Source organism: Sphaeramia orbicularis, chromosome 12 (assembly GCF_902148855.1).
Source record: "Sphaeramia orbicularis chromosome 12, fSphaOr1.1, whole genome shotgun sequence".
NCBI classification, from domain to species: Eukaryota; Metazoa; Chordata; class Actinopteri; order Kurtiformes; family Apogonidae; genus Sphaeramia; species Sphaeramia orbicularis.
This window is the reverse complement of record NC_043968.1, coordinates 9896001-9904209: the sequence shown is the minus strand read 5'-3', so window position 1 is coordinate 9904209 and position 8209 is coordinate 9896001.

Sequence of the window (8209 nt, the reverse complement as noted above, 5' to 3'; positions counted from 1 at the left end):
TATACACATGCTGAAATAATTTAATAAAGTTGTATTTTGAAAAAAACAAACAAATAAAATAACAGCACAATGTACTTTGTTGGCAGAAACATTCAAATATTACCATGTAAACATCAAACATACAAATGTGCATTAAAGATGACACCTTATGGCCATTGTTTGACCATTTTCCATATCAAGTTTGAGTTGTTTTAGTTTCTTTTTCAGAGATAGATAGATAGATAGATAGATAGATAGATAGATAGATAGATAGATAGATAGATAGATAGATAGATAGATAGATAGATAGATAGATAGATGGATGGATGGATGGATGGATGGATGGATGGATGGATGGATAGATAGATAGATAGATAGATAGATAGATAGATAGATAGATAGATAGATAGATAGATAGATAGATAGATAGATAGATAGATAGATAGATAGATAGATAGATAGATAGATAGATAGATAGATAGATAGATAGATAGATAGATAGATAGATAGATAGAATGGAGGTCTCTCTCTCTCTCTCTCTCTCTCTCTCTCTCTCTCTCTCTCTGAGTTTTCAAAGTACGGTAATCAAACACGGTTATCATGATAATGAAAATTTAAATGTCAATACTAACCACTGGGAATTTTACCGTGGTTTATCATTATACTGGTAATCGTTACATCCCTAGCCACAACTATGCAGAATAAAATACAGACATAGTACTACATGCACTTAAATATCATTTTCATCATACTGAGCATTACATTATTATTAATAATGATAATAATAATAATAATAATAATAATAATAATAATAATAATAATAATAATACATTTTATTTGTGTAGTGCTTTTCATGGAACTCAGAGACACTTTACATAAAGCAGATAACAACAGAAACCAAACACATTAACAACAGGTAAAAGCAAGTGCAAAAGGCAGGCATATGAATATGAAACAGTTAAACATTAAAAGCAATCTTAAATAAGTGAGTTTTTAAAAGGGATTTGAAGGTGTTGAGGTCAGAGCAGTGTCAGATGGTAGGTGGGAGGGAGTTCCAGAGGGTTGGGGCAGTAATAGTAAAAGTTCTGTCCCCCGATGTACTTAGCACCATATAGTTTATTTTTGCACATTACAATGAATTTTTTTTTAATGAATTTTTTGTTGTTATTATTATAATTATAACCTTTATTTAACCAGGAAAAAAAAGCTCATTGAGATTAATAATCTCTTTTTCAAGAGTGTCTTGGCCAAGACAGCAGCAGCAGAAGTTACACAAATGGAAATCCCAGCCATGCATCCATGCTAATATACATAATAAACACAATGAAAGTCAGTACTAAAAACAAACTTAAACCTGATAAGAACATACATATAAAACATCACCATTATTTTAAAAGGTACTAAAAGTATAACAACAATGTTCCTTAAAAGTGTCTCTTAATTGAACCCAATTCAGTCAATTAGAAAAACATCTACACCCACATTTGTCCTTTTGCCATTGATTTAAAATCACTTTGAATGCATTAAAAGAGACCAATTCCTTCAGTTTAATGTCATTCCAGGCAGTGGGAGCAGAATATTTAAAAGCTTTCTTTCCCAGCTGTTCTGACTTTTGGAACCCGTAAAGTTAACAGGTCCTGGGACTGGAGACTCTAATAATTCAAGTCCTATTCTTGAAATGATTGCGACAATGTGATTGATCCTTTATCGATAAAGTGTAACTGAGACTCAACTGTACTCAGCTGAAACTGTAATCACTGCACCTAGTCAAAGTTGACTACTAATGTGTTGAAATAGGAATAAAAGAGGGAGGAGGAATGTGTGTGAAAACATTCCAACTTTATGGGCAACAGTGTATATGGGATCGTGTGAACAGAGAAAAGGAAAAAAAGACCATAAAAGCCTCCGGGACTTTCTGGAGGTGTGTAATAAAACACAGTTATTTAAGAAAACATCCGGACGGACAACACAAGAGAGTTGAAGATTTACTGAATCCAAATGGTCCTGTGTGTGTGTGTGTGTGTGTGTGTGTGTGTGTGTTTCAAAAGTGTGCACATATTTCCTGCATGTTTTGTGTTAGAAATAGACACACCCCCACTACAAACCTGTAATAACAACAAAGCTAAAGGCCGCCTAAGACTTTTGCATACAATTATATGTCTAATCTGTTATATATATAGTACAAGGAAATATTTAATGAAAGTACTAAAGTACTAAAGCCTACTGCTAATCAATTAGAATACAAATGAATCCATTTCCTTTATCTGCTGTTCAATTGACTGTTTGTTTTCATACCCAATTAATTCTGTAAAGCCCTGTGAGGCAACCTTGTTATGATATTGGGCTCTAAAAATACAATTGAACTGAATTGAAATCACCAAATATTGGCTCCATATTAACTAACTTTAACCCTTTCATGCATAGTGGTCACTCCAGTGGACAGTTATTCTCCAGCTGTTCTCTTGTACAGGGTGGGGAAGCAAAATTTACAATATTTTGAGGCAGGGATTGAAAGACAGTGTATGACCAATTAGTTTATTGAAAGTCATGAGAATTTATTTGCCACAAGAAAATGTACATAATAGAAAATGTTTTTCTTCAATGTGTCCTCCTTCTTTCTCAATAACTGCCTTCACACGCTTCCTGAAACTTGCGCAAGTGTTCCTCAAATATTGGGGTGACAACTTCTCCCATTCTTCTTTAATAGTATCTTCCAGACTTTCTGGTAATAGTTTTGCTCATAGTCATTCTCTTCTTTACATTATAAACAGTCTTTATGGACACTCCAACTATTTTGAAACCTCCTTTGGTGTGACGAGTGCATTCAGCAAATCACACACTCTTTGACGTTTGCTTTCCTGATTACTCATATGGGCAAAAGTTTCTGAAAAGGTATGGATAATAGTGTTAGGTATGATTATGACATCAATATAGGTTTGGTTTCAAAACAATTGACGTAGTGCCTGCTGAGAAAAAACAACTAAATGTTCATTGTAAATTTTGCTACCCCACCCTGTATATTAGTGGATTTTGTTGTTTTAGTTCCATATCAGCCAACACAGTGGACACTTATGCAACACCCCATACATTACAATTCATACCATTACCGTTCCTGTTCTTGCTAAACCTGATCTGCAATAACATATTTGAGTCTGAATCAATTGCTAATTGTTATTAGACTGTAATTTACATTTCTTTTAAAACAAAAAGTTTTTTTTTTTTGTTTTTGTTGCATATTATCTGATTGAGTAATAACTAGTATTATTGTATGTTAAAATGTGAGGAAGCATCAGATTCACAGCATTACAAATGATTTTATTTCATAGTTTTCACACAGTATGTCAGTAAATACATGTTTCTTTGCTTCAAACATTAAATGCATGGTGTCCAGCTGGGGGGACATTTTTGCAACCCCATGAAAAATAGTTTCATAAAGAAATTTCAATCGCATTGTTTTTTTTTCATGCCTAAAGAGGAATAAAAACATTCAGGAAAAAAATCTTTATTTCGGCAATCATAATTCATGCATGAAAGGGTTAATATCAAAATACTCATACACACTATCATTAGAGATAAAACCAGAGTAACGATCTATTATAACAATATTAGACTTTGAAATGATTCATTTTACTTAATTCATGGCCTGCCTCTTTTGATCCTAAAAACTACATCAAATAATACTTGTAATATTTGTAATCAGTAGAATGACAAACCTTCACAGGTTGGCATGGGAGGATAGAATATGGGAGTCCACATACATATATTGTATTAATGGATTTAATAAAAATCCACAAAAATACTCAATACAGTATCCAGCTGATTTTACTGCGGAACAGGAACAAGACCGGTGTTAAGAAAAAAAAAAAAAAAAAAAAAGCAAATCTGTGCAGTTCTTTAAAAAGTACAAGTTTTAATAGCTAAATAAAAAAAATTAAAAAAAAACATAAGTTGAAGTTCTGCATTGTAAAATAATGCAATCAAATTTAAGATATGGAGGAGTAGAAGAATAAAACACTTTTAAATCACTTTCGGCTGCAGGGATCCTGTAGATCCACCCCTGCATGGAATACTGTATACTTTTGAATTTCTATTTTCACATGCATGAAAGATATTTGTTTCATATATGTCATTATTAAAAGTCATGCCAATACATAGATACAGAAGGACAAAAGTAAACTGAAAACAAACATACAAGTGTCAAGAATTTAGTGTGACCTCCCTTTGCACTTAACACATCATAAACTGTTCTGTTCAGACAATAGGAGATTTATTTCTACTGTTTCCAAAAGGTTTCTTTCAACATTTGTCAAACCTTTCTTATTGCTCAGCTTACTTTTTGTTTTTTTTTGGGAATAGAGATCACGCTATCCACAGTTCTGATTTTTGTCTGTGATTAATTACTTAATATATATTTCCTGTTTTTCCTGTTGCATCTTAATTTAACAATTGAGAACTCCACACACACACCCATTACCCATGCTGCACTTTGTTTTGTTTCATCATTATGAATACTCCTTTAAGTCTAGCTTGATTTTTTCTTGTTTTTCACACTTAAGCTAACATCCTCCTGTCACACACAATATCATATTATCATATATCATATCCAAACACCTTATGTAGTTAGAATACACCTACTTTTCAAACCACCATAGATCACTTAAATACTGTTTTAGTTTATATCACTGTGCCCTGAAATGTGTAAATACAGTCAGAAGTCTTTATTTACAGTATTGTACAGGAAGATTTTTTTAGAGGAAGTTCTATAGCAGTTTTTTTTTGGAGTATATATGCTAACCTTAATGCCAACCTGGTTACTAACCCACCTGTTTTGGTCTGTCTGCTTTTTGTCTTCTTGAGCTGTACGCAAAACTGTTGAATACTTGAATTTCCCTCTGGATTAATAAAGTATCTATCTATCTATCTATCTATCTATCTATCTATCTATCTATCTATCTATCTATCTATCTATCTATCTATCTATCTATCTATCTATCTATCTATCTATCTATCTATCTATCTATCTATCTATCTATCTATCTATCTATCTATCTATCTATCTATCTATCTATCTATCTATCTATCGTTCTATCATTCTATCGTTCTATCTATTGTTCTATCGTTCTATCGTTCTATCTATCGTTCTATCTATCGTTCTATCTATCGTTCTATCTATCGTTCTATCGTTCTATCTATCGTTCTATCGTTCTATCTATCGTTCTGTCGTTCTATCTATCTATCTATCTATCTATCTATCTATCTATCTATCTATCTATCTATCTATCTATCTATCTATCTATCTATCTATCTATCGTTCTATCATTCTATCTATCGTTCTATCGTTCTATCTATCGTTCTATCGTTCTATCGTTCTATCTATCTATCTATCTATCTATTGTTGTATCGTTCTATCGTTCTATCTATTGTTGTATCTATCGTTCTATCGTTCTATCTATTGTTCTATCTATCGTTCTATCTATCGTTCTATCTATCGTTCTATTGTTCTATCTATCGTTCTATCTATCATTCTATCGTTCTATCGTTCTGTCGTTCTATCTATCTATCTATCTATCTATCTATCTATCTATCTATCTATCTATCTATCTATCTATCTATCTATCTATCTATCTATCGTTCTATTGTTCTATCGTTCTATCGTTCTATCTATCCATCGTTTTATCTATCTATCTATCTATCTATCTATCTATCTATCTATCTATCTATCTATCTATCTATCTATCTATCTATCTATCTATCGTTCTATCTATCTTTCTATCTATCGTTCTATCTATCGTTCTATCGTTCTATCTATCGTTCTATCTATCGTTCTATCTATCTATCTATCTATCTATCTATCTATCTATCTATCTATCTATCTATCTATCTATCTATCTATCTATCTATCTATCTATCTATCTATCTATCTATCTATCTATCTATCTATCTATCTATCTATCTATCTATCTATCTATCTATCGTTCTATCTATCTATCGTTCTATCTATTGTTCTATCTATCATTCTATCTATCCATCGTTTTATCTATCTATCTATCTATCTATCTATCTATCTATCTATCTATCTATCTATCTATCTATCTATCTATCTATCTATCTATCTATCTATCTATCTATTACATCACTGCTTTTACAGTATTATCCTTTTTTTCTTTCTCTCTTCTTGTGCATGAGTCTGACTAGAATTATTGGAAGGAATTTTCCAACCTGTCGTCAGGCATTCAGTGATGATGTTTAGAGCCAATGCCAATCTAATTAAATGGACAGACTGTCTACATCTGTGTTCCTAAATGTAGGGTCAGGACCCCAAATGGGTCACGAAGCTGTTTTTATTGGTACACTTACAACAATAATAAGATATGTTACTTAATTTTTCATTAATTTCCTTTCAATAAAGCAGTTTAAGATTGTCAATGTCAAACAAAGCCATGTGAACCAAAGATAAGTGGCTACATTTGTAGAAGAGTCAAATAATATAACAAAATGCACCAACAGCAAAAAAAAAAAAAAAAGTAGAGGATGTTAAAATAACTGGTACGATGTAATGACACAACAAGAAATAAAATATGAAAAAGACATTAAAAATAAATAAATAAATAAAAGATTTAAAAGACATAAAAGACACATGAAGCCAAAATGGCACTAAAAAGAAACTTTCAGCCATTCCTTTGAAGTAAACTGATCATTTGTGATGCATTTTTGTAAATTTGGGTTCTGGGAGGAGGTGCCAAATGTTTCTTTGATAAACGGAGCTGGAAAAAATGTATGAACAGATGGTTGAGATGATGAAACAGTATAAACAGCCTGCCACTACTCATTTTGAAATATCAGTATTCACACTTTTGTTAAAAGTGAAACATTTGGCAGACAATTTAAACTGGTTACCTTGAAGTTCTCATGTTCATTGTGGATCGAATTATAGACACTAGATGGCGTCCAATACCTGTTCCTGAGAGGATGTAGTGAATCCACAACTCCCTGTATCTGCCTTTACCAAATTTAGGGTCCAGAGTCCAAAGAAGTCACTGGGCTGATTTTAATAGATTACCATTTGTCAGAAAAAAGTAAATGACAACAATACAAAATGTAAATTATTTTTCTTATTTAACCCTTTCATGCACAGTGGTCACTCCAGTGGACAGCTTTTCTACAGCTGTTCTCTTGTATATTCATGGGTTTTGTTGTTCTTTTCATTGTTTTTTTTGTTGTTGTTTTTTTTAACACATATCTTTACTAAAGTTTTAAGACACTACATATCTTTCCTGACATTAATTGATAACATTATGTAGATCTCTCCTAAGCATAAACCCCCAGAATCACAAGCCCTCTCCGTAGTTTTCACACAATTTATCAGTAAATACATGTTTCTGTGCGTAAAAAAATTAAACGTGTGGTGTCCAGCTGAGTGCACACTTTTACAGCTTCATGAAAAATAGGTTCATAAGAATTATTTTTTTATTATTATTATTTTTTGTGTGTGTTTTTTTTTTTTAATTTATTTAAATAATTTTTATTTTTTTATTTATTTTTCAGAAGAAAATTTTCAATCGCATCGTTTTTTTCATGCCTAAAGAGGAATAAAATCACTCAGGAACAAATTTTGATTAAGGTTCTCATAATTCGTGCACGAAAGGGTTAAAATAGACGAATAGTGTCCCCTGGATGAGTTATACAAATGAAACAGGAAGAAAATGATAGAGCAAGACAAAAATGGCACAAGAACAAAGACAAAATTAACATAAAAACACAACACATGACAAAAAATGTGCGAAGAATTATTTTAAGATTTGACAAAAATAACATAAAAGATGCTACATAATGAAAAGTAATGCTTGTAAAGTAAAAAAAAAAAAAAAAAAAAAAAAAAAAAAAAGACATAAGATAAAACTTGGATTTAACTGGAAGTAAACTGAGGAAATTTAGATGAGGTGTTTTATCAATCAATCAATCAAATTTTATGTATATAGCATCAAATCATAACAGAAGTTATCTCATGACAGTTTACACATAGAGCTGGTCGAAACTATACTGTCAAGCCAATTTACAGAAACCCAACAGAATCCTTCAGGTGCAAACACTTGTGACTGGTGACAGTGGTGAGGAAAAACTGCGTTTTAACAAACAGAAACCTGACTCCTGGAGGAGGGTCATCTGCCTTGACCAGTTGGGGTTATATACTGTACTGTTTATGTACTGTCAGTCATATATTAGTTCTGAA